Source organism: Ceratotherium simum, chromosome 34, assembly GCF_057802395.1.
Source record: "Ceratotherium simum simum isolate JZ-2026a chromosome 34, ASM5780239v1, whole genome shotgun sequence".
Classification (NCBI taxonomy): domain Eukaryota; kingdom Metazoa; phylum Chordata; class Mammalia; order Perissodactyla; family Rhinocerotidae; genus Ceratotherium; species Ceratotherium simum.
In genome coordinates this window covers 26949838-26977698 of record NC_141933.1, presented here as the reverse complement: position 1 = coordinate 26977698, position 27861 = coordinate 26949838, and the positions used below count along the sequence as shown (strand labels likewise).

At 36.1% G+C, this 27861-nt stretch overlaps 1 long non-coding RNA gene across 1 annotated transcript; it reads right to left on the bottom strand.

The window, feature by feature from the left end:
- Nucleotides 1-436: 436 nt before the first annotated feature.
- Nucleotides 437-27480, bottom strand: LOC147912661 (uncharacterized). Its single transcript, XR_015549796.1, has 2 exons — nucleotides 27147-27480; nucleotides 437-553 (listed from the first exon to the last, which is right to left on the bottom strand). It is a non-coding gene; the product is annotated as an uncharacterized LOC147912661 (long non-coding RNA).
- Nucleotides 27481-27861: the final 381 nt, after the last annotated feature.

Here is a 27861-nt window from a genome sequence, read left to right as displayed (position 1 = left end):
AATTAATGTAAACTTGTTCTGAGTCACAAGACTCTGAAAGCTTATTGGTTTATTCCTCTCTCTATTTAAGTAGAAAATAAAGCAATCATTCTGTCAGTATAATTTTCGTATCACTTTATACCACAGTAACATCCCAAATCTCTCTAATCTTCTCACTGAAGTATCTAAATGTTTATCTATTCTATGATATACTTCTCACCGCACATGCATATACATTCAAACGACTGCATGCAACATGCAATAAAAAAGCACAATCACTGGAAATGGAAATCCAGTAAGTGAAAATGTTTAACTTCTCATAAATAGTTGCAATAAATTATATTATTTATAAATATATTCACTCTGTCTCTTTATGGTGTACACCCCCTACCCCCATCAGGAGGACTTTACATCCCTATCCCCATTTATTTACCTCGAGGTTGGTCATATGACTTACTTTGTTTAATGGAGTGTGAGTGGATGTGATATATGCCATTTTCAAATAGAATCTTTAATAGCTACTGAGTGGTCAGCCACCTTAGCTGTATCCTCTGCTGCTCTTCTTTCCTCAAACCTAGAGAGAAAAAGAAATAAAGCAGAGCTTGCAATCAAAATGTAAGCAGAGTAAAAAGAAAAAAACCCAAAGAAGTTGTAGTTTAAGCCACCGAGATTTTAATGGTATTTGTTAGACAGCTTTGTGTCACAGAAGCCAACTAACGCAATGTTTAACTGTGACACAGTATTAAAATTCCCATCAGGAAATTAGTAAATTTTTTATGGAAGTAAAACTTGTAATTAAAGTTTAAGGTCTTTAAACTAGCATACATTTGTTTCTAGTAGAAGTAGGAAAAGAATTCTCCAACATTGATTTTTTTTTATATAATGTTGAAGAAGATTAGGTCTTTAATCAAAATATTAATTATATTTGTCAATATAATTACTGATTCTTTTCTTTTCTTTTTTTTTTCAATGAATGATTTCCTACTTTGGGGAGGATTCTCTTCTATAGATTGGATACAGAGATTTTTTGCCTGTTTTTCTGAAGGGAGAAATTCCACCTCTGAAAGGGATTGACCAGAAGTTTTCTGAGATCTTAAAAACACATTTACTTTAAGTTTCATGTAAGTGAAAACTATAAAGTTTGATTTTGGAACTGCAATATTTAGAAAGTTTGAAATTCAATGCAGAATTTAAAATTCTGAGATTTTTTTAAAAACATCAATTAATGTTAATATAGGAAGAATGACATATATAGGGATTTAACTAGAAACAAGGCCCAAGATATAAAATGTTCTTTTCCAAATTCCATCTGTTTGACATTATTTTTGCCAGTCTTTCGAGAATCTCATCAATTCTATGAGGTATTTAAGGGGAATTTAAGAATAAGACAAAAAAAAAAAAAAACAGGATATAGCCTTCAAATTAATCACCATGTCTTCCTGCAGAACTTATACATACATAAAATAAATTTCTCCTAGGGTGCAGCCTCAATCACTACTTCTAGGAGATGAGAAGCTCTGGTGTGTTAGCTGAGAATCAGTTTTCAAAAACATCAAGTTCTGTTTCCAATCTTCTTTTTTTTCTCCACCTAAGCTAATTTTAGGTAAATTATTAAAGATCTATCCTTATTGTTAAATCAGCTATGAATAGAAATAGAATAAATCTGTTGCTATTCAAAGTTTCTACTCCTATGACTGAAGAAGTAAATGAATTCTATGTAATGCTTATTGAACATCCACTATGTGTAAATCTTTATGCTCCAAATTGTATTTGCCTTTTCTAGTTTTTAATTCACCACGTATCCAATAGAGAATAAATTATTATTCCTTTCTTGCAGATAAAGAACAAGCTTAATAAATGTTATGGCATTTCCCAAGATTCCACACCTGGTACAGAACAGTAGCAATACTTGAAACTAGATTTATGTGATTGTAAATCCCTTGTTCTTTCCTAAATTTTTTGATTGTGGGACTTGTAGATTGTATTATTTGTTCATAATTATTTGTTCCTTCCATACTGTTGCCATCTTCCTTTGCCCCATTAATTTTGAGTTTGGTCATGTGACACATTTTTGCCTATAGGATCTGTCATATCTGACCATAAATATAAACATGTTTGGATGGTTTGTTTGGGACCTTCTTTCTCCAGATCTTCCCTATGAGACAAGTAGCCTATAATACAGGACACCTCATTGACCTGTGTTCCAGAATGAGAAGACACACGGAGTTAACAAGAGCTCAAATAAGCCCAGCTGAGCTCAGCAGAGCCCTGAAGCCCCCACTTGAGCCCAGGAGAACTATAGCTGACCCACAACTCTCATGTAATGTAAATTAGAAATCCAGGCATACCTCAGAGACATTGCAGGTTCAGTTCCAGACAACTGCAATAAAGCAAACATCGCAATCTAGCAAGTCACACAAATTTTTGCTTTCCCAGTGCATATAAAAGTTACATTTACACTATACTAAAGTCTATTAAATGCAATAGAATTATGTCTAAAAAAAAGGCAATGTACATATCTTAATCAAAAAATATTTTATTGCTAAAATATGCTAACCGTTATCTGAGCTTTCAGTGAGTTGTAATCTTTTTGCTAGTGGAAAGTCTTGCCTCAATGTCGATGGCTGTTGACTGATTAGAGTGGTACTTACTGAAGATTGGGGTGGCTGTGACAATTTCTTAAAATAAGACAACATTGAAATTTGCCACATCAATTGACACTTCCTTTCATGCACAATTTCTCTGAAGCATGCAATGCTGTTGGATAGCATTTTATCCACAGTAGAATTTCTTTCAAAATTGGACTCAATCCTCTCAAACCCTACTGCTGCTTTATCAACTAAGTTTACATATATTCTAAATCCTTTATTGTCATTCCAACAATCTTCGCAGCATCTTCCCCAGGAGTAGTTCCCATCTCAAGAAACCACTTTCTTTGATTATCCATAAGAAGCAACTCCTCATCCATTAAACTTTTATCATGAGGTTGCAACAATTTAATCACATCTTCAGACTCCACCTCTAATTCTAGTTCTCTTCCTATTTTCACCACATCTGCAGTTACTTCCTCCACTGAAGTCTTGAATCCTTCAAAGTCATCCATGAGTGTTGAAATCAACTTCTTCCAAGCTCTCGTTAATCTTATTTTGACCTCTTCCCATGAATCACAGATGTTTATAATAGCATCTAGAATGGTGAATCCTTTCCAGAAGGTTTTTAATTTATTTTGTCTAGATCTATTAGAGGAATCACTATCTTTGGCAGCTATAGTCTTACAAAATGTATTTATTAACTAATAAGACTTGAAAGTTGAAATTACTCCTTGATCCATGGGCTGAAGAATGGATGTTGTGTTAGCAAGCACAAAAGCAACATTCATCTCATTGTACATTTCCATTAGAGTTCTTGGGTTACCAGGTCAAGGGGCAGTAATATTTTGAAAGGAATTTTCTTTTCTGAGCAGTAGGTCTCAAGAGTGGGCTTAAACTATTTGTTAAACCATGTTGTAAACAGATGTGCTATCTTCCAGGCTTTGTCGCTCCATTTATGAGCATGGGCAGAGTAGATTTAGCATAATTCTTAAGGGCCCTAGGATTTTCAGAATGGTAAATGAGCATTGGCTTCAACTTAAAGTCACTAGCTGCATTATCCTCTAACATGAGAGTCAGCCTGTCCTTTACAGCTTTGAAGCCAGGCATTGACTGCTCCTCTCTAGCTATGAAAGTCCTAGATGGCATCTTCTTCCAATATAAGGCTGTTTCATCTACATTGAAAATCTGTTGTTTAGTGTAGCCACCTTTATTAATTGTCTTAGCTAGACCTTCTGGATAACTTGCTGCAGCTTCTACATCAGCACTTGCTGCTTCACTTGCCCTTTTATGTGATGGAGATGGCTTCTTTCCTTAAACCACATGAACCAACCTCTGCTAGCTTCAAACTTTTCTTCTGCAGCTTTCTCACCTCTCTCAGCCTTCATAGAATTGAAGAGAGTTAGGGCTTTGCTGTGGATTAGGCTTTGGCTTAAGGGAATGTTATGGCTGCTTTGATCTTCTCTCTGGACCAATAAAACTTTCTCCCTATCAGCAATAAGGCTGTTTGGCTTTCTTATCATTTGTGTGTTTATTGAGTAGCACTGTTAAGTTCCTTCAAGAACTTTTCCTTTGCATTCACAACTTGGTTAACTAGTGCAAGAGGCATAACTTTAGGCCTCTCTCAACTTTTGACATGTCTTCCTCATTAAACTTAGTCATTTCTAACTTTTAAATTGAGAGATGTGCAACTCTTCCTTTCACTTGAATACTTAGAGGCCACTGTAGGGTTAATAATTGGCCCAATTTCAATATTGTTGTGTTTCAGGGAATAGGAAGGCCCGAAGAGAGGGAGAGAGGTGGGGGAATGGCTGGTCAGTGGAGCAGTCAGAACAGACAAAACATTTATGGATCAACTTTGCCATCTTATATGGGCGGCGTTCGTGATGCCTCAAAACAATGACAATAGTAACATCAAAGATCACTGATCATAGATCACCATAGCAAATATAATAATAACGAAAAAATTTGAAATATTTTGAGAATAACATACAAAGTGAGCAAATGCTGTTGGAAAAATAGTGCTGACAGCCTCACTCGATGCAGGGTTGCCACAAACATTCAATTTGTAAAAAATGCATAATCTGTGAAGTGCAATAAAGTGAAGCACAATAAAACAAACTATGCCTGTAAATATGTTTTTGTAACCAACTGAGATTTTGTGGTTGGTTATCAGAAAACATAACCTAACAAAATTAACTAATACATAAATCGGAATCTAAAAGTAAAGGCTGTCACAACATAAAATCAAAAATGTATGGCAGTAGCTTTAAGGCTGGGATGTAGGTGACAAGTAAACTATTACAGGAGGATGAAAATGGTACCCAGAATTTACAGTGAGTAAATATTTGATACAACTGTTCTTATTGATAAACTGGAAGGAAACAAACGTACCTAATGAATCTGTGGCTTTGGGTGAAAGATTTCGAGGCAGAATTTAGGTAGATTGAATTGTGGGTTATTAGGTCATATTATTATATTCACTTATTTAAATGAAATAAATTTAGAAAATAATTGGCCCTTTCATAATCAGAGATAAAAGAGAAAAGAAAGGAACCAGTAATTCCAAGGGTTTCAGTATTAAAATAGGCGACTTTTGTCATCTTCATTTTGTAAGAGATTCTCAAATTAAGACTCAGACGTTGGGCAAAGACCAAATTAAGGTCTGGTTGCATCGTTTGCCCCCCAAAAATCCCATCTGTTAGACAAAATGACTTGGAATAAGATCAAGCATATGGTTGTATGGAAATCTGATAAGTTCAAAATGCCTTTTATTGTATCTAAAGAGAGATGTACAGCAAAAAAGAATTGTTGATGTTGCTATTGGCATACGGAACTGACTGGAGTCAAGTAGTTCAATTTTTTTTAAGGAAGCTCAAACTATTTTTGAGGAGGAAACTTCCCTATTATAGGAGTAAAGAGACATTACAACATTTGCCTGAATGATTTCAGAAATGATTAGGAGCAGTGACTATTCTTCCCTCCCCTCCTTCTTCCCTTTTCTGAATGGAAGTGTTCACAGGGAGTGTTGCTCCTGTCCCATCAGTGTATTTCTGTATGTTGCATATTTTTAGCTCAAATATTTCCGGACAACTTGTAATTTTAGTATGTGGATTCCCTGGTCAAAAGAAACTCAATACTAACTTCAGATAGATCTTGAGATCCTGTACTTTGAGTCAGATGTGGGGTTGAACTTCCCAGGTGTTCTGGGGAAGATGTCAGTGTATTTTGCTCACAAGAAGGAGAGAAATATTTGTAATAAAAAAGAAGCCAATGGAGGATTATATCACTTGGTAGATTATATCTATTTGCTCTTCCCCTTACCATACTGTTCTGTAAGTAGAGTGTATTTTCACTCCATGTGAACAGCCAGAGTGACTGTAACAAAATGAGAAGCCATGGAGAGCCAAGCCGACTCTAGATGGATCCCAGAGAAGCCCATGAGAACTCAGCAGACTCCAGGGGAGTTCCAGCCAACCTACAGCACTCGTTTTACACAACACAAAGTTAATATGTATTCTTGCAAGAGGCTGAAATGGGGAGGTTGCTTTGGCCACAAGGGAAGTCTCAGCTACAACTTCTCTCTCTAGCCTCTACCCTCTTCGCTGCCCTCTATCACTTTTTCTCTTCTTTTTTCAATCCCTTTGAATTTGTTTTCACTCTGCCTTGAATGTGGTGCGCATATCTTCTCCCCACATCCACACTTTGTACAGATTCTTCACCTCTCAGCTTTCTTGGTAAAGCTTTTCCCAATCTTTCAGATTAGCGGTCACCTGTCACATGCCATCTTTGCACTTATTTTTTTTTTAAACGAAACACATTTTATATCTGTATATTTTTGGTGATATGATTATTTGAATAATATTGGTCTCTAACTAGACTGCAAGCTTCATGAGGGCAGGAATTATGTCAATTTCTGTCTCTACTACACACTCAGCATCTGAAACAGTGCTTGGCACCTAGAACAAGTTCAGTAAACATTTGTTGTCTGAATAAATATACCTGAAATAGCTATACTAATGAATTCAAAGTCTATATAGCCACAAATTCCATATAACTTCATATGTCTGGATATTTTTCTTGAAGATTTTATCAATTTGTGTCTATTCATTACATAAGCTTAAAATTAGAAAAGTGGTTTATTGATAATTTCCTTCAAATATTTCTCCCATTCAGTGTTGTGCATCTACTTGCTACCAAACATGCTTTTGTCTCTCTATGCACAATCTCCTGGTTGCCGATGCTTCGACCACTCTCAATAAAGCCTTTGGGGCACTATAACGAGCAATGAGATGCAATATAGATGAATCTTCTTGTAGAATTCTGTTCTATAGGAAACAATATTAGAATGTTCGCAGGGCAATACTAAAATTAAATTTTACTCTCAAATGATTATTTCCTTTTTTAAAACAGCCTTTTCTAGTAAAAGCACACTTGAAATGTTCAAATTAAATCCTCTTGTGGTAAAGTAATGGCCTGGGGCAGCTTTTAAATAGAAGATAAGGAGGCAACAGTCATTTTACTCCAAAGAGCATACTCCAGAGATTCACAAAGTTTTCTTCCCTCCTCTTTTACTGTGACACATCACAACCAAATTGTTTATCTAGCATGAGCTTCAGTTTTCTTTTTGGCAAAATGAGAGGGTTAAATATAAGCTTAGTTATTAGAGAGTCATGAGTTTATTTACTGGTTTCATGCAGGTCATCTTTCTTTAGTTATTTTATCTTAAGAAAATATAATAAAGCTATTTTATGCCTTGTTTTGAATATTAAAATATGTACCAATACACATGGCATTGTAATACTTATGTATACATAATTAGCATGTGATATTTGCTAGTACATGGTTTGCTTCCAATTAGTAGTTTTCCTCTATCGTTTCCTAGAATCATTAGGATAACTAGGTAAGACCACTTGAACCATGTCTAGGAGAGAATCAATACTCAATAACATTTTTTCTCTCTTTTTCTATTAATCCAGTGTTATTTTACATAAATAAAGTTTACCTTAAAATAAGTTTTATCTTTCAACTTATTTTTACTTTAATAACTGCTTCGTTGCTTATTTATGTTTCTTGTGAGGAAGATCAGCCCTGAGCTAACATCTGCCAATCCTCCTCTTTTTGCTGAGGAAGACTGGCCCTGGGTTAGCAACCACACTCATCTTCCTCCACTTTATATGGGAGGCCACCACAGCATGGCTTGCCACGCGGTGCAGTGGTGTGTCGGTGCCCGCCCGGGATCCCAACCCCGGGCTGCCAGCAGTGGAGCGCGTGCACTTAACCGCTAAGCCACTGGGCCGGCCCCTTCATTGCTTAGTTTTGAAGGTCTTAGGGAATGTGATTTGGATCTTTCTATTTGCCACACAGGTTTGGTTTTGGTATCTGATCTCTAGCTTTTCTGGAAGCACTAGGATCAATCCCATACATCAAGCCTCCCCTGTTTCCACACTGAAACTTAAATCCCACAGAAGATCAAAATATCACACATTTATCTTTGCAGACAATCAACATATCAATATGCCTAGAAGCAAAAGATAAATTTCTCCTTTGTTTGATCAATAGAGTAATAAGTTCAAGTGCTATTAATGAAGATAAAGCTATCTCTTCCATTTTCATATCCAAACACATTATTTGACCTGATCTCACCTGCGTCTGAGAATTCTATCGCCAGACTACACACAAAGCAAAGAACGTATTTCCTTTCATTGATTCTCAATTTCCTTATCATTAATTTCATTGACAGAGTAGCAGCCTTTCAAATTAGGGAAAAGCAAAGCTCAAAGTTACCTAAAGTTACCTCAGTTCAGTATTACCAATTTTTTTTATTCTTTTTTGAAGGGAAGGTGGGCAGGGCTCTTACTGTTGTAGCATTTTTTCATACTTCCCCAGAGAGGAAAAGGCAAAGGTAAAACACTCATAATAATGAAATCCCAGTGCCTAGAATAGTGCTTGATGATTACAAAATAAACAATAAGTGTGGATTGAATAAATAAATCAAGATTCATGAAGAAAGCAGTCAATACTCAAATGCTATTCATTCACCAGATAGTCAATAGAGAAATATTTGTTGGTGGCCTACTTACGCCAAGACTGTGAAAAATACTGCAGATATCTGGATGAAAAGCTATGGTTCTGTCCTCAAGGAGCTTATAACCAATTGGATGCCTTATGTTAATTATTACAGTGGAGATACATTGGTGCAAGGGGAAGAGATAAGACAGAGCAGCTATTACTGCCTGGAGAAGTTTGGGAGCTTCTCATTTATTCATTCCTGTATCTTTCATTCTTTTGTCATTTTTCCATTTATTATCATATCATGCACATAGGTAATCTTAAAGATAATTATCTTAATGTAGATAGGAATTAAATACTTTTTAATGACTCTCATCTTTGATACAATAGTATAAAACTTCAACCCATTTCTGATATTTATTGTAATCTAGTCCAGCCCTGATCCAATTGTATTCTACTTGATTTTATGGCTTACTTATTTATTGAGATTTTTGTGTCCAGCCTTTTGATACTATATTCCTCATGCTTAGAATAATGCTAGGCTTAATAAAAATGTGTTAAACAAATCAAAATACCTGTTATGTACCTTAAATTCCAGTGAAAGGGGATTAAAAAACAAATAAATCGTAAAATACAGTAATAAGTTTCACAAAAGGTATAAAACAAGATGATGCAATCGTTGTGGCTGGGTGGCTATTTTAAATAGGGTAAACAAGTAAAGTCCTGATGAAGTGATAATTGATATGAGACCTGAGGAGCTAGTTACTTGAAGATCTTGAGGAAGAGCAGTCCAGTTGAGAGAGGAACTTGCTTCAGACCTCTTATCTTGGGAATAATCTTGGCAGTTTGAAGGAACAAAAAGAAAGCAAATGTATCTGGAGTGGAGTGAGAATATGAGGTTTATGATATATGTCTGAGAGGTCAAATACGGACAGATCATTTTGGGTTTTTGTAGGCCAGGATAATGAGTGCAAAATTTATTTTGAATTCAATATAAAGTCTTCAGTGCAGTGGTTCTCAACAAGGTGACAACCTCAACAAGGGACAAATAAGATGTCCCCTAGTGGATGTTTGGCAATATGGACACATTTTTGGTTCCCACAAATGTGAGGGGAAGGTCCTACTGGCATCTAGTGAATTGAACCCAGTGCCACTGCTGAACATTCTAGAATACACAGGACAATTCCCCACAACAAAGTACCATCCTGCCTAAAATGTCAACAGTGTTGAGGTCAAGAAATCCTGTTTTAGACTATTGTAAAGAGGTAAGTGTAAAGTGATATAATCAAACTTAACGTTTTAATGACTCTGGACACTTGTTGGAAATTAAATTACAGAACAGAGAGCATGGAACCTGAATGACGACAAGAGATCTTTGTAGGGTCAAAAAATAAGACATAATAGCATTTATGTTGATCAGATATCTTCTCTACCTAGTTTTATTTCCAAAAATATAATTTCATTCATGTCACATATAAACTCATATAATAAGTCAAACTCTAACTAGGTTCTAATGCATTTGCATTCTCTTTACCTCTTGTCTCAAGCCTTTCAGCTCTAACAATTTCGACAATAGAGAAGACAAGCGATCAATCCATCATCAACAGAATATTTAACATTCCAGTGAAATCTCATATTGATCTTACCCCCAGCTCCACAATACTATTTTTTATTTATTTTGCTCTCTTTGGCGTCATAACAAATAAAATATGGCATTTCTTTCCATGACGATTTATATCACCAGAAGGAAGATGAAATGTGAAAACTGAACATTCTCCATTAACTATTATTTATGTACTATTTCTACTTGTCAAATAGTATTCACAGAAGATCAAAATATGATGGTGATATTTTTTCCTTCAATTCTAGGCAATTTGATTAAGTTGCTACACATTCATACATCATTCAGTGAAAAACAGTATTTGAACTAAAGCAAAAAAAAAGGGAAATAATTTTGATAGTTCGGAAAACAATTCAGGCATCTAGGAATTGGGGATTTTGAAAGAATTTTCAAGTCTGTCATGCTCTTTGATTCTAAAGTTAATGAAAAGCAATAGGGATTATTTTGTTTAAAGACCTGGAGTCACAATTGACCACTCATGATTTAAATATAGACTTTGTAGAAAGCTATTCATTCAAAGTTTAGTTCTGCCATCCTCATTTTTAGACAAAACACAGTCAAGTCTCTTTGAGCCAAGTTTGCTTCTCTATAAATTGAGGATGGTATCAGATATTATATAACAAAACAATACATAAGACATATGGTACCTGCTGTTAATGTAAAACCAATGAGTTAGAAGGAATCCTGTTGTTAAAATTTCTATCCAAACTGTGTGGTCATTGTTGGATTGTCACATTTTAGTGAGGTAAATGCATTTTATTTGGCTAACTCCATCAAAAATGGAGATAAGAACTGATTTAAAGGCTGCCTGCCTCCTCCCACTTGAATCGTTCAAATGAAACGTACATTTAGACCCGTTTATCAGCCAGACCCTAACCCTCAGCTGCCCTGGGTGACATTGCAGGGATCAATCAAGTAGTAAATCCCTATCTGCTCAGTTCACAATTGTAGGAAAGAGCAAAAATCCCCTTGGTTATTTGAGGATAGCAGAGACCAATGACAGATTGGACTTTCAGGTATATATGTCTCCAAGAAACAGCCAAAATAAGATTTTATCCCCAAGAATGAATGAGGGCCTTATCATGGAAATAAGGAAAAAGGAAGGGCCAAAGAGAAGAAAACAGAAGGAAAGGAAAAGTCATACTTTCTACTACTTATTCTGTGTCAAAGTGTGTGAAGCACAAATTCCACGTATGATATCTCTTTTAATATTCCTAACTAAAGAGTAAAGAAAATATTTTATTCCTATTTATAGATGATAAAATTGAGATTATAGAGCGAGGTTAAATAAATTGCCTACACATTTACAACTAGACAATGGTAGAGCTGGGATTTTCACATGAGTTTTGCCTCTGTACAACGCCAACGATCTCTCTACCACATTATGTGTTCTATCTGAATTTTAACACTTTGTGAAATAACTAAGCATTGACCTCAACAGCACAAAATATCTTCTCACTATGTTTAAATTTAAGCAAATACTTGAAATCCAAATTGAATCAAAGGTAAGGTGATGTAGCTCAGACAAAAAGTATGGTCATAAAAGTTATACATCAGCAGTCACAAGTTACCATATATAGAAGGTGATTCATTAGGATTCCACTCACTCTAAGATTTTGAGAGAGAATGATGCAAAGTCACCCTTAACCTACGTGTTACTCTTGAAAAAGACAAACTATTTCTTTCACAAAATACAGGGTATTGTTTTCTGAGGCTACTTTGGTCTTCCTTTGATTTTCTCTTTAGAAATCTTGGCATTTAAGTAAAGCTATCGATAAGTGAAAGTATTTGCCTCAGCTCAGAAAAGTTTCATTGTCTCATTTAAAAAAGAATATGCTTACTTAGAAACAGTATTCAACTATATTTTTTTCTGACCTTTTTCCTCTTGAAAAAAACATAAATCTTCATATAAAGATATAATAAAAATGCTTGCAAATATAACATGGCTGAAAGTGGAAATTATACCAAAGACTTTTTAAAGGAGCAAATGTCTAGGTATAATATATAATATTTTCACCTACGCTTGTAACCTACCAATACTCTGTTTCTCCTGCTCAGAATTGGAGTAAAATATTTCTACATTTTTTTAATACAGACTTTCAATTTTATCTCTTCAGAAACTGATACATGGCTTTGGATAATTAAATATCAAATGATTTCTAGCAATTGATCATCAACCTTTAGCATATTGGGCTAAAAATGAATGAATACATACATATATATATATATGTATGTACATATGTAAACAGAGCGACCTCTTTCTTACAACTATGTGTACAGGTAGCCTGGAATGTGACAGAAGAATGAAGAACTCAAAATTAGGAGGAAAGTATTGGGGATTAGGGAAGTGATTCAAAATTTCTAATTTCTTTTGCTTCATCTGTTCATGGTACGGGTTTGACAAGATGATCCCTTCTGGATTCCAACTGTCTGACCTTTAGTCTAGTTCCTTCTGCTGAACTTATTTACTTTGTTTCAACCATCTTAGAACCTCTCTATTTCCTACTGCTCTGGGAAAAATAAAAAGGTAAAAGAGGTAAAAATAATAGTAATAAAGATAGAGTAAATCTCTACCCTGAGAAGACTGAATAATAGCTAATGACTAGTTTCTCAATAATCAAAAGCAAATCAAACAATCTTCCCTCCCTGAACCCCATGGAGCACTTCATTGGTAGCATTTGATGATAAAGACTCCTTGGCCAAGCTGCAACTTTTGAAACTTGCTTCAGGAAAAGAATATTCCAAAACTATTTTATGAATATATTTGTTAATCAAAAGTATTTTTAGAACAAATATTTAATGTATTTTACACGCAAAAATGCAAAAATTTCTAAATTTATGAGTAAGATTAAAAATAAATAAAGATAAAATACTTAGGAAGATTTTCAAACTGTATTAAAATTATTATAATATGTAGTAAGGGAAATTTGTCTGATTCAGATCTCCCAGTTCAGACGTGTTGGCATATAACTTTAAAAAGATTTAACTTTTATAAGTCTCAATTTTCTTGGTTATGAAATAGTGGCTTGATACTATATTTGACAGTTATATATAAACTGTAATCCTAATGTCAATATTAATTATGAAACTGTCATATATATGTAGACAGTTGCGTTTCTCTGAGGCAAATTTTTGAATGACTCCTGAAAATTGCTTATCTGGCAGTTTTGTGACATTTATAATAGGCTTCTCTCAATTAAAAATATGTTTAGTCTACTATCATTTTCTTTCCCTAAATTCACTTTTATATGTTTTGGTGAAGGCTTCTATTACTCAAAAAGAAGAAAGAATTAAAAAAAACAACTTTTACATTTTATTTAGGCTGCTTTTCATTTTGTACTTTGGGGTTAAATGAAAAAACAATGTCTACTTCTAAAGTTAAATTTCCTTAAAGTGCATAAGCATTCTAACATGAACCAGAAAAAAAGCATATTGAGAGAGGAAATATTGAGGGAGTATCAAAAGTCTTACATATCCAGAAATCTCTGCAAAGATTACTTCTATTTTCATTTTTTCCTTAACCATTTGTTTTTCTAAAGTGGTTGGTACTTTGTTCTTTGCTTATATGCAAAGGGTAGGATAGTAATTAGAGGAAATGAAGACTCCATTAGCTTGAGTGGTGCTGTTTGGCTGATAGGCATAATATTCTTAAACTAAAGAACTTCACACTGCCAATCTCTACGAGTGGAGAATCACTACACACATATCTACGGCTGTCCTAAAGTACCTTTCTCTTTATAAAGACTTGGACAGAAACAGATAGGACATGAGAAATCACTCATTAAGTGCAGCAAGAAAGCCATTAGGATCATAATTCCAAAGCATTAAAAAAGAGATAATGAGCCTTGGAGAGAAGAATCTTCCAAATGCACATATGTCATCAGCTTACTCCTGATGGGGAAAAAGAGAGAAGTTAAAATACTCCTATTGATATATAAAGAATTTCTTCTAATGGAAACATTACTTTTATAAATATTCAAATTAGGTGCTTGCAAAAGTCTTCCAACCTAACTTAACAGAAAATGTGAAGTGATTTCCTTTGCCTCTGGTAGAAATATATTTGCAGATTTGGATTTCAGAGATTGATGGCTCAATCTTAAAAGCCAATATAATGAAAGTTAAGAGGAGAAATGAATAGAACTAGCAAAAGAATAAATAGAATAAATTAAAAAGTTATCTCTGTGCTTCTCTATACAAATTTTTCCACATTTAGGAGTCACTGAAATTGAAAGGTTCAGGCACGGTCATTATTGCATTGACTACCAGTAGTGCTTTACTTATAAAAGCCAGTCTAAGTTTCTCACAGTGACACAGGATTGATTCAGAGTTTTGTAAATAGGCAGCAATGATTCCTAGTTAGAGTTTATAACCAGGGAAGAAGAAAAGCAGAAACAGAATAACTTAAATCATGATCTAACTCTGCAGGTTGGGTTCTATCTACCAAGGTTGGAGTTGCACAGATCTACAACCTCCTTTCCTCTATATCGAAAAATACAGCCATCTAAATATTTCTGGTTTCTGGTTCCACAGGTAAGGAGTCTTGAAGTCATCACTCTATCTTAACAGCAAGAGAAAAGATGAACAGACTGAAAAATCAACAACTCTTCTTAGATCCTTAAGAGAGGAGAAGACACAGGGTAAACCATTGCTCCCAAGATTGGAGAGGTAGGCAGGAGAATACAGGGAGTCATGGCTTATCTGAGCAGAGACTCACAGGAGGAAACCACCTCGGGGATCAGCACCAGGGTAGGAAAATCTGAACTTTAACTGACTGAATTACTGGAGGCTAAGTGTAGACAAGTCTGAGAGTTAACTTCCAGGAGGTTGACCAGGGTCTCAATGTAAATAATGAACAAAAATCCCCTCATGCTTCTGGTAGGGGGAGGGAAAAAGGAACCATTTTGAAATACACCAGGGCATTCTATTCTTCTTAACAAGGTTTGCCTTCTGGGAAACTAATTAACCTGGGCCTAACCTGCTAGAGTATTATCAGATTTTAACTGACCTGGGGGAGGGGAAAAACCGAACTCCAGCCCACTCTAGCCATCCTGTCCCATGAAAGGTGGGAGAAAAAAACCGAGAAACTATTATGAAGTTCATAATCCAGATGAATGGTTTCACTAAAAGACTGAGACCTAATCATAGGACACTAGGCTCTCAGGCACATGTGCAGGTCTGCACTCACCAGCAAGCATCCATGTGCCCGAGCAAGCTCACATTAAATAGCAAATACAAACACCATGACAGAGATAGAGGGAGGGAGGGAGGGAGTGAGAGAGAGAGAAAGAGAGAGAGAGAAAATGAGATTCAAGACACTGACCTGCCATGTCATCTTCGTTGCCTTTACCTTGAAAGTTAATAAGGATAGCTATCTTAGTGCCCTTGGATTTAAACCTCTAAATTTTGGAATCTATTCTCTCTACAGAGCCGAGTTTTTCTCACAAGTCAAAGAATGTATAGCTGACTTCATATGGCTGAAACCATCATATTTTTTATTATATCATTGGGATATAGCAAAGGAATTTTATATCTGTGAGTCATTCCACATGTTGTGTTTTAATTATGCCAGTTGATTAGAGTTTCAGAAGTAGTATTAGGATTACAGCTGGGCAGTGATCTCTGGTATCAGTGATGAGAGCAGTCACCAGAGCAATGGGCAGAAGCCAGGAGACAGGAAGGAAGAGAAAGGGTAACATGGCTTTTTTTTTTTTTATAGTATATCAGTTATCAGTTTATGGCCTCTCAAGTTCTTCAATATATCCTCTCTAATACACAATTCGACCTCAAGCAGGAAACTGTACTCTAACTCCTCCCTTCCCCCAAAAGTAACATTTATATTTTTATAACTTAGGGAAAGGAAAACCATTGGTGAACAAAAGGAGAGAAAAGGAATACAATAAGAAGATACATGTATAATTCTCTTGTTTGCTTATATCATTTTTTCTTTTTTTTATTGACTTTATTTTTTAGAGCGGTTTAAAGTTCACAGAAAAATTGAAGAGAAAGTATAGAAATTTCCCACATACAATGTCCACCCACACATGCATAGCCTCCCCCATTGTTAGCATCCACCACCAGAGTAACACGTTTGTTACAATTGATGAACCTACATGGACTCATCAAAATCACCCAAAGTCCATAGTTTACGTAACAGTTCATTCTTGATGTCGTACATTCTATGGGTTTGGACAAATGTATAATTACGTGTATCCATTGTTATGACATTTTACAGAGTATTTTCACTGCCCTAAAAATCCCCTACACTCCACCTATTCATCCGCCTGTCCCAACCCCTGGTAACAATTTATCTTTTTATTGTTTTCATAGTTTTGCCATTTCCAGAATGTCATATAGTTGGAATTATACAGTATATAGCCATTTCAGATTGGCTCCTTTCACTTCATAATATGTATTTAATGTTCCTCCATGTCTTTTTGTGGCTTGATAGCTCATTTCTATTCAGAACTAAATAATAATATTCCATTGCCTGGATGTACCACAGTTTAATTATCCATTCACCTACTGAAGGACATCTTGGTTGCTTCCAAGGGTTGGCAATTCTGAATAAAGCTGCTATAACGATTCATGTGCAGGTTTTCATGTAGACAGTTTTCAACTCCTTTCAGTAAACACCAGGGAGCATGATTGCTGGATTCTATGGTAAGAGGATATTTAGGCTGAAAGAAAACATCAAACTATCTTCCAAAGTGGCCGTGCCATTTTGCATCCCCACCAGCAATGAATGAGAGTTCCTGTTGCTCTGCATCCTCATCAGCATTTGGTATTGTCCGTGCTCCAGATTTGGCCAGTCTAATATATATGTAGTTGTATCTCATTGTTGTCTTAATTTGCATTTCCTTGATGACATATGATGGTGAAGTGTCTTTTCATATACTTATTTCCCATCTATAGATCTTGTTTGGTGAGCTGTGTCTTAGGGTCTTTGGTCTATTTTATAATTGGATTTCTTGTTTTCTTATTGTTGAATTTTAAGAGTTCTTCGTGTATTTTGGATAACAGTACTTTATCAGATGTGTCTTTTGCAAATATTTTCTACAAGTCTGTGGCTTGTCTTCTCTCCACATTGCCTTTCACAGGGCAGAAGTTTTTAGTTTTAATGAACCCCAGCTTATTGGTTATTTTTTTAATGGAACATGGCTTGGTGTTGTATCTAAAAATTTATTGCCATACCCAAGGTCATCTAGGCTTTTTCCCATGCTGTCTTTTAGGTGTTTTATAGTTTTGCATTTTACATTTAGGCCTATAATCATTTTGAGTTAATTTTTGTGAAGGGTATAAAGTCTGTGTCTAGATTCATTTTTCTCTTTTTTTTACATGTGGATGTCTAGTTGTTCCAGCACCATTTGTTGAAATGATTATCTTTTGTCCATTGTATAGCTTGCGTTCCTTTGCCAAAGATCAGTTGACTATATTTATGTCTTATATTATGTCTATTTATGGGCTTTCTATTCCATTCCATTGATCTTTTTGTCTCTTCTTTCACCAATACCACACTGTCTTGATTACTGTAGCTTTATCGTAAGTCTTGAAGGTGGGCAGTGTCAGTCCTCTGTCTTTGTTCTTCTTCAATATTGTGTTGGCTATTTTGGGTCTTTTTCCTCTCCATGTAAGCTTTAGCATAATTTGTTCATACCCACAAAATAATTTGCTGGGAGTTTGATCAGAGTTGCATTGAATCACTAGATCAAATTGTCAAGAACTGAAATTTTTAAAATATTGAGTCTTCTATCCATGAGCATGGAGTATCTCTCCATTTATTTAGTTCTTGTTTTACTTCATCAGAGTTTTATAGTTTTCTACAAATAGATTTTGTACATGTTTTGTTAGAGTTATATTTAATTATTTCATTTTATTGATTCAATTATTTTAATAGATATAAGCCTATTTAGATTGTCTATTTCTTCTTGCATGAGTTTTGGCAAACTTTGTCAAGGAATTGGTTCATTTCTTCTAGGTTATCAAATCTGTGGATGTTGAGTTGTTCATAATATCCCTTTATTATCTTTTAATGTCCACAGGATCTGCAGTGATGTCCTCTCTTTCATTTCAGATATTAGCAGCTTATGTCCTCTCTCTTTTCTTAGTTACCCAGACTAGAGACTTATCAATATCCCTGATGTTTTCAAAGAACTAGATTTTGGTTTCATTGATTTTCTATACTGATTTTCTGTTTTCAATTTCATTGATTTCTACTCTAATTCTTATGATTTCTTTTCTTCTGCTTACATTGGATTTAATCTGCTCTTCTTTTTCTAGTTTTCTAAGGTAGAAACTTAGATTATTAGTTTTAGGTCTTCTTTCTTTTTTTATATATGCATCAATGCTATAAATTTTCCTCTTTGCACTGCATCTCACAAATTTTGATCGGTTGTGTTTTCATTGTTATGTCGTTCAAAATATTTTTAAATTTCTCTTGAAATTTTCTCTTTAACCCAAGTGTTATTTAGATATGTGTTGTTTAAGGTCCATGTACTTTGAGATTTTCTAATTATCCCTCTGTCACTGATTTCTAGTTTAATTCCATTTTGGACAGAGAGCAGCCATTGTATGATTTCTATTCTTTTAAACTTGTTTTATGGTGCGTTTTATGGCCCAGATTGAGGTCTATCTTGATGAGGGTTCCATGTGAGCTTGAGAATAATGTGTATTCTACTGTTGTTGGATGAAGTAGTCTACAGATGTCAATTATATCCAGAGATTAATGGTGTTTTTGAATTCGACTATGTCCTTCTCGATTATCTGTCTGTTGAATTTATCCATTTCTAACAGAGGGGTGTTGAAGTCTCCAGCTATGATAGTGGATTCATCTGTTTCTCTTTGTAATTCTGTTAGTATTTGTCTCAGATAGTTTGATGCTACATTCTTAGGTGCTTACACGTTAAGAATTGCTTTGTCTTCTTAGATAATTGACTCCTTTATCATCATGTACTGTTCTTCTTTATCTTTGATAACTTACCTCACTTTGAAGTCTGCTTTGTCTGAAATTAATATAGCTACTCCTGCTTTCTTTTGATTAGTGTTGGCATGGTACATCTTTCTCCATCCATTTACTTTAATCCATATGTGTCTTTATATTTAAAGTGAGTTTTGGGGCTGGGCCCGTGGCTTAGGGGTTAAGTGCACACGCTCCGCTGCTGGCGGCCTGGGTTCGGATCCCAGGCGCACACCAACACACCGCTTCTCCGGCCATGCTGAGGCCGCGTCCCACATACAGCAATTAGAAGGATGTGCAACTATGACATACAACTATCTACTGGGGCTTTGGGGGGAAAATAAATAAATAAAATCTTTAAAAAAAATAAATAAAGTGAGTTTCTTGTAGACAACATATAATGAATTTTGTTTTTTGATCCACTCTGATAAGCTCTGTCTTTTAATTGGTACATTTAGACTCTTGATGTTCAAAGTGATTCTTGATATAGTTGGATTAATATCTACCACATTTGTTACTGCTTTCCATTTGTTGCCCTTGTTCTTTGTTTCTGTTTTCTTTCCAGGTGACAAGATCTCTATTATGTTTTCCATGTCTTGAGATCAATCATAAATGAAAGTGATATTATAATATCTAATTTAGAGGTAATATCAAAGATCTAAAATGATTAATAACTTGCCAACAGTCACAAAATGAGGGATTCAAACCAAGATCTCTATAACACTCTTACACTCTGTTGCAGTGGTACAGGCTGCTTGTTTTTAATATTGATCTTCAACCACTTCATTTAGCACTTGGCCACCCTGAAAAAAAGCTGCTTCCCAGCTTTCTAGCACTTCTGTTTGGTCATGTGACTTAGATTTGGCCAATGGAATGAGTGGAAATGATGTCTGCAACTTCTGATGTTTGCAACCCTAAAAGAGAAGAGGCATGCTCTTCCCATCACTTTTTCCCCTTCCAGCTGGCAGAAATGCAGATAAGGTGGTAAACCATATTGGATGACACGCATGAGGACAACACTCTAGTGATGGCCCAACCATAAGACAGAAGGAGTCTAGTCACCTACCCCACAGTGTTACCAGCTGAGAAATGAATTGCTTACCCTGTGGCTGTTACTTGAGAGAAATACGTCTCAGCCTTGCTTACATCACTGTTATTTTGAGTCTCTGTTGGAAAGGTTGATCTATATTATAAGTAACAGAACTGCCTCCTGGTGTACAATGTAATAGGTCATGAAAGTCCGTGCAGCAGTTTCATGAAGCAGATTGAGGTGGACCCATGACAGTCAAGGCAATATGGCACCATAAATCCAGTATTTCTGATCATACACTGAACTAAAGAAAATAATTCAGACATGTTATATGGCCCATTCTATTTTACCCCCAACACTTTGTCTTCTCTTCTTTACTTGGCTAACTAATTACTGGTATTTTTCTAAAAAACTTAGGCATCTCAACCTCTTTTCCTTGACTGCCATTCTGAACCTCTTGCCTGGTTAGGCTTTTCCTCTGTGGGCATAGAATCTTCCATCCTCCCCATGTTAAGTTGATTTTTGTTTTTGTGTCTGGTTGCCCTCTGCTACTGCAAACTCCATAAGAGAGAAATCTTCTCATATCAAACTCTGGATTCTGAGTTTCTAAAAATGTGTCTAGCATATTGTGGACAATTAGTAAACGTGGACATTACTCAATTTATGATATAACTTCTGACAGTTATTCAGAATTAGCACCATATAGATAAACATACAGAATATTGTAAGTGACATGGACAGATAAAGCTAAACAGCACACTAGAAAAGTTGACTACGATGATGGTATTCAGCTTGAAAACATGATTTTCATCTGCAGTACAGAAATAAAAAGGATTACTACATTCTGTTTTTGTTTTGGAATGCTTTTCAATGATGAATTTCTAAAAAAGAGCCATGGAAAACCATCCTAAGAAAAGTGTCTGGCAAGGAGAATGCTGAAGGTTGTGTATAGGAACCAAAGTGTAGAGGCTTTGATGAGAAGCCCGGCTCCTCATCAAGGCTTACAGGTCCCGCAGGATCCAGGACTGCCCCTCTCTTCAACATCACCTCACTCCTCTCTCCTCTAGTGTGTTTCAGCGACGCTGACTTGCTTTCTGTTCTTTGAACACACCAACCTCTTTTGTGCAAAAGGACCTTTGCTCTTGCTGGTCTCTGCTCTTGTGAAGTCCTTTTCCCAGTATTTTGTGTGGTTAGCTTTTTTCATCTTTCAGATTTTAGCTCAAGGGTTATTCTCAGAAATGCCTTTCTGGGCAACTATTTAAAGTCTCCACATCCCTTCTCCCTAACCAAGGGGTTTTTTTTTATATAATACCATTTATTTCCTTCATAGTATTTTTACAATTTGACCAATCTTTTTTTATTTCTTCCTTTGGTATCTGTCTCTTCTTCAAATGACCATCAGTTTTTATCAGTAGGAACATTGTCTATCTTATTTACTGTTGTATCCCTAGTACCTACAACAGGGCTTGGCAGACAAAATGCACTTACTAAGATTTTGAAATATATAACAATTGAGTCTAAGTGTTTTGGGTTTGGTGTGTACAAACATGGGACTGGCTCTAAATCCCCCTCCTAATGGTGAGTACTCTTTGAGGAATGATGGAAGCAAGAAACCAAGGAACTGCTGCGTGGTGAATTGAAGGAAAGGAACTCTAGTTAAAGCTGAGGATCAAGAGAAATAATACTGGGATATTTGAATAGCGTTCCTCTGATGGGCTGAATTGTGTCCTTCAAAAATCATATACTCAAGTCCTAACTCCCAGTACCTCAAAATGTGACGACTGTATTTGGAGATAGCATCATTAAAGAGTCAATTAAGTTAAAATGAGGTCATTAGGGTGGGCCCTAATCCAATATGACTGGTATCCTTATAAGAAGAGAAAATTTGGACACAGATGCACGCAGAGAAGACCATGTGAAGACACGGGGACAAGACAGCCATGTACAAGCCAAGGAGGGAGACCTAAGAAGAAAGCCACCCCGCAACACCTTGATCTTGGACTTCTAGTCTCCAGAACTGTGAGAAAATAAATTCTTATTGTCTAAGCCACTCAATATGTGGTACTTTATTATGGCAGCCATCATACAACTAATACAGTTGCTTAGTTGGAGAAAAATGGGAAAAAACAGAATCAAGGATCCACCATGAAGGTAAAACTAAATTATAGGTTATTAGAGAGGAAGGATCATATGTAAAGCCTTGTTCTTTGTATACCGACATTAGCGGTAATGGCTAAAGGGAGAGAAGGGAGGAAGAGAACAAGAAAAGCAAAATGCATAAAGGCACGGAAGGCAGAGAACATGAAAGGACTCACATAGTAAGGTGATTCATTCAGAATGAAGTGCTGTGTTGCAGGTAAGATGGCAAGATGAGTGCAAACTCTGGATTTTACTTATGTACAAAAAATAGTCATTGTTTCATATAAAATATAAAGTGAATGCTAGCAAATCACTGGCATTATTTTTTAAATCTTAATAGTATCCCAGATATTTCAAAGCAACTGAAAAGCAAGAGAGGCTGTTTTAAGACATTTATTTTTAATCAGACACTGCTTCCATACTTGGCTTGCAAATTTTCCAGAGTCTAAATACAATAAATATAAAACATTGAACACTAGAGAATTTTAACTATATCTCATCTAACAATGTAAACACAATACTTAGAGAGCTTTGTGAAAGAAGCATGTGTTCTCTTTTTAAATCTGTAACCAGATGTGAGATTACTGGTCTTTGTTTCAACCACAATGATGATGGAGAGGAAGAAATTAATTGCAATTTTGATGAATGGAATGCCTGACAAAATAATAGTTTTTAGCAGATCATTGTTTTCACTCTTTAATTTCTATCCAGCAAAGTTTTATTTCAATGGTACATCATCATAATTGCCATTTTTATAAACATCAAACTGTGCAGGTGCATTTGCAAACTCGCCCTCTGTGGCAAATACAATGAACTAAAGAAATGTACAACAGATTATGAAATTGCAGAATATCTTTGAGCATATGGTGATATACAGAATATCTGCCTTAAAGAAAGCTTAAAAGTGACAGGCCTTTCCAACCTGGTAGCCAGTCAAATCTAAAGAGCCCCTAGGTTTCAATATTTGATGATTTAATAATTCAGTTCCACTGTCTTTCTCCAGATTTTGGCTCCTTCTGCCATAAGTGCTATCCTTTATTAGGTTTTGTGTGTTTACATCCTTCAAATCAGTACTTAATTAGATATCAGCACTGAATTCTTCATGAGTCAAAGAGTAAAATATACGTTAAAGGCAGGTTAGTCCATGAATGAAATATCTCCGAGGGTACCTTGGGATGCCATGGCAACACTGGCATGATTATTGGGACATGTTATTTCCCAAAAGCTCATTCCATGGAACTTGAGATCAAACATTAAGATAAGTTCCTTATTCTTCAAGAACATACTTTAGTTCATGTACTGCAGATACGGTACTGTGTACCTGAAGGTATCCTCAAAGTAGAAATGCATATGCCAGGCATCAGGACTCAGTTTTTAGCTTTATTTTGTAAATTCATGAATAAATTTCAAAATCCCAGCTCAAGTCTATTACGTTTATAGTTGGTATGATCTATCTGAAAAAAAAAGAAAAAAACTGATAACACATGTGAACAGTTTTGTTTTTGTTTTTTGGTGAGGAAGATTGGCCCTGAACTAACATCTTTGCCAATCTTCCTCTATTTTATATCCTCCTCTATTTTTGTATGTGGGACACCACCACAGCATGGCTTGATGAGCAGTGTGTATGTCTGCACCCAGGATCCAAACCCACGAACCACGACTGCTGAAGTGGAGCATGCGAACTTAACCACTACACCATCACTTTTTAATAAATGCATCAGATTAGCCTGTGATTCATGCAACTCAGTATTATCCACAACAATAAGCAGAGGAAAATATTAAAAATATGGTGTTATCTTCTGGAGACCAGAAATATTTACTACCCAAAATATGTTTTCACATAGCTGTTTAATTGAGAAAAGTTGACCATTATGAATTCATTCAGTTGGGCTAATACTGAATTATTTCTTTCTTCTAAAAGAATGGTTATATCAACATTTACCCTTAAAGTTTCTTTTCATGGCTTCATACAATCTTAGCTTTGGAAATATACTTAGTAGAATTTGTTGTCATACCAATTTTATGCAGGGACCTCCTTTCCAACCCCTCTGTCAGACTGAAATTCATTTTCTCTTTGAAAATACTCTATGGCTTAAAAGACACTTCCACTGTAAGACAGCTTCATTTATTCCTCTAATTCTAGAAAAAAAATACTATGAAAATATTTTCTAATTTTGGGAAAAAAAATTAGCTTGGTTTTGCCATCCTGAGTAGCTTCTGGAGTTACATATAAGAAATCTAATTTTTCTACATGACCACTTTTTAAATATTTGAAAATGCTTATTCTGTTCCTATTTAGTCGTCTCTGTTCTAAACTAAATATTCTTACTTCTTCAATAATTTCTTCTAGGGTGTAGTTTATTGGTGATCTGCTTAATGAACTCACTAGACAATGGTAAAAAGTTAGGATGTGGCAGATACTCTTCCAGGAGTTGGCTGTATGGTGGTGACTAAACATAGCTCGTGCCTTAATGGCTTTTAGAGTTGAGTGAAGAGAGAGAAAAAATGAGCAAATACACCATTATAAAAGTCTAACTGTTTATAAATGCCATGAAGGGAGCTCTGAGAGTGATGTGATAGAGAATTACAAGAACTTAACCAGTTTACAGATAGCCAAGCACATGGAAATGGAGAGGAGTCAAAGGAAGAAGCATGTTCCAGAGAGAGGAAACAGAAGAAGTGACAAACTGGGAGAACATATTGGTAATTTATATCACAGAAAAAGAGCCACTCTCCCTAATACATGAACAGCTCTCAAAATCAGAGATCTGTGTAGGATCCTAGAACAGAAAAAAGACATTAGTAGAAAGACGGATGGAATTTGAATATGGAGTATAGTTTAATAAAGTGTTAATTTACTGATTTCAGAGGTGTACTATGGTTACGTAAGATATTAACATTAGCGGGAAGCTAGGTGAAGACTATATAGGGATACTCTGAATTATTTTTGCAACTTTTCTGTAATACTAAATTAGTTCCAAATAAAAAAGTAAAAATTTTTAAGGGAAGAAAAGGAAAAGCACTTTGCAGAAAAATGTAGACAAATGCCCCTTAAACATGTGAAAAGATAATCAAATTTACTCATAGTGGAAGAAATGGAAAGTAAAACTTCACTAAGATATTTTTCACCTTGGCAACAGCTTGACAAAAATTTTTAAATGATGACAATGAACTTCTTAGGTAAATCTCTGAAAAAACAGTCACTCTCTGCCTTTGCTGTTAGAGAGCAAAACGGTGCAACCCTATTGATGAATTTCCATCAAAACCACTAGCATTTTTACCTAATGAGAATTGTACTAATGAGAACTTATAAGAATAACATATTGCACTTATGTGAAATTATTGTGAAGCTACACTCCCCTCAATATATTCACAAAACAATGTATGTACAACCCTATTCATTGTGGAATTATTTGGAAAAGTAAAATATTGGAAACCACATACATGTTATTCATAAGAGACTGGGCTGAATAAACTACAGTGCATTCACATAACGCAGTTCAGGGAAGCTTAATCAAAATGAGGAAGATCTCTACAAACTGATATTGGTATTTTTTGTCATGAATTGTCAAATGAAAAAGGAAAGGTATGAAAGAATGTATATAGTAGGTTACTTTTTGCATGAGATAGAAGGGAAAATAAGAATACGTATCTGTGTGATGTTTACATTTATTTTTGCCAAAACAAAATGAAACATAGCAAAGATAAACCAGAAACTAATGAAAACTCCTACTTATAAAAGTGAATGACATTTTGTGAGGGACTAGAAATGGGAGTGTGACTTTCCTGGCTACACTTTTTTAAATGGTTTGAATTTTAAACCATGTCAATGTTTTGAATGTTCAAAATATAAAATAAACAAAATAGGAAGAAAAAACAAACCTAAAAATTGACTACAAATGGAAATTATAAAACTTTATATCAAAAGGAAAGCATGAAAATGCAAAGCTAATAATTATTTCACATAACTTTTTAACACTCTACACTTCAAGGAATATATTCTAAGGGCAGAGAGATCTAAAAAATCTAGAGGTTGATTTATAGGTTCGTTGGTAAAGGCATGGGTTTGGTGGGATGATTCAAAAATTACTTTTTATATATTGTAGAGTAAAGCAAACGAGTGTATATACTAATATTTTTATAAACTAGAGTTTTCACTAATTAAGAAGATAAATGCAAATGTGGAATGGGGAAGGTGAGGAAGATGCTGGATTTGGTTGAGAATTGGACATATCAATGAAAGTTCATATTTTGTAAAAATATTTTTCTAACTCTATTCACCAAAAGGCCTTAAAAACAATGACATATTAAAAAGAATGGGGAGTCAAGATGGCGGCGTAGGCAGACTCTGAACTCACCTCCTCCCGTGGACACAGCCAATTTACAACTACTCGTGGAAAAATTACCCCTGAGACAGAACTGAAAACTGGATAAGAGGAACTCCTGCAACAACGGACAATCCTAACTGGGGTGGAAGAGGCAGAGACTCCCTTCTGGAGAGAAAAACACCACCTTCACAAGCCGCCAGCGTCACGGCCGCCGGGAGCAGCTCACAGGTACGCAGCCTCCCTGGAGGCGCGGGGCCCTGAGCCGGGGAGCACCCCCGCTGTGGGCATTTTGTGGACGCAGCACAATTGAGACCAGCAGCATAATATCTGACTGTGCCTGCTACTAAAACACTGGGGAGCACCCCCAGAAAACCAGGTTCACAAAGAAACTAAAACTGGCTCTTAAAGGGCCCGCGCACAAACTCACCCGTTCCAGAAAGCATCCTAAAATCACCAGAAAGAAAGGTGCACAGTGCTTCGGTGACAAGAGACTCACCTAATAGGCCCTGAGTGCATCTCGGTGAGGGGTGAGACCTCTCCAGGGACTGGGACATTGGCGGCGGCCATTGTTGTGGCCTGGTGTGAGCGTGCTGACACAGACGCCATTGGAGTTCTCCCTGGGGCCTGCTAGCCCAGGGTCTGCTCCACCCGCTAGAGCACCGATTTAATCCAGCTCAGCCAGGGCAGGCAGCCCACCCTAGAGACTAGCCCCACCCAACAACAAGCCCTCAGGCAACGTGTGGGCCTGCATAGATTGGTGACTGGATTCTCTGCAGCCTGGCAACTGAGCTGACTTGAGCGGGGCAGGGTGTGAACAAGGAGCGGGTGGAGAGTGTGGGGGGCTCCCGCCGTGGAGAGACTGGGTCCACTTGGGGAGGTCGGGGCGCTCACACGGGGCAGGACTGTGTTGATTGTGTGTGTGGACCTGTGGGCGGCAGGGCTTCTCAGCCACAGAAGACTTGTACTTCTCAAAGACCCACATAGGAGGTTTGCTCCACCTTCCAAAACCTGAAACAATTGGGTGCTCCTGTGCCTGAGGCCAGCCCCACCCAGCTGCAATCCTCAGAGAGCTGACAAGAGACCTAATAGGCTAGAGGCTTACAGCAATGGTAAGGCCCTGAGCCTAACAACCTGCCACAGTGGGGGCCTACTCACTTAAAAGAAATACTGCAACACAAATGTGGTATTAGAACTTGCAGCCAACTGTGCTG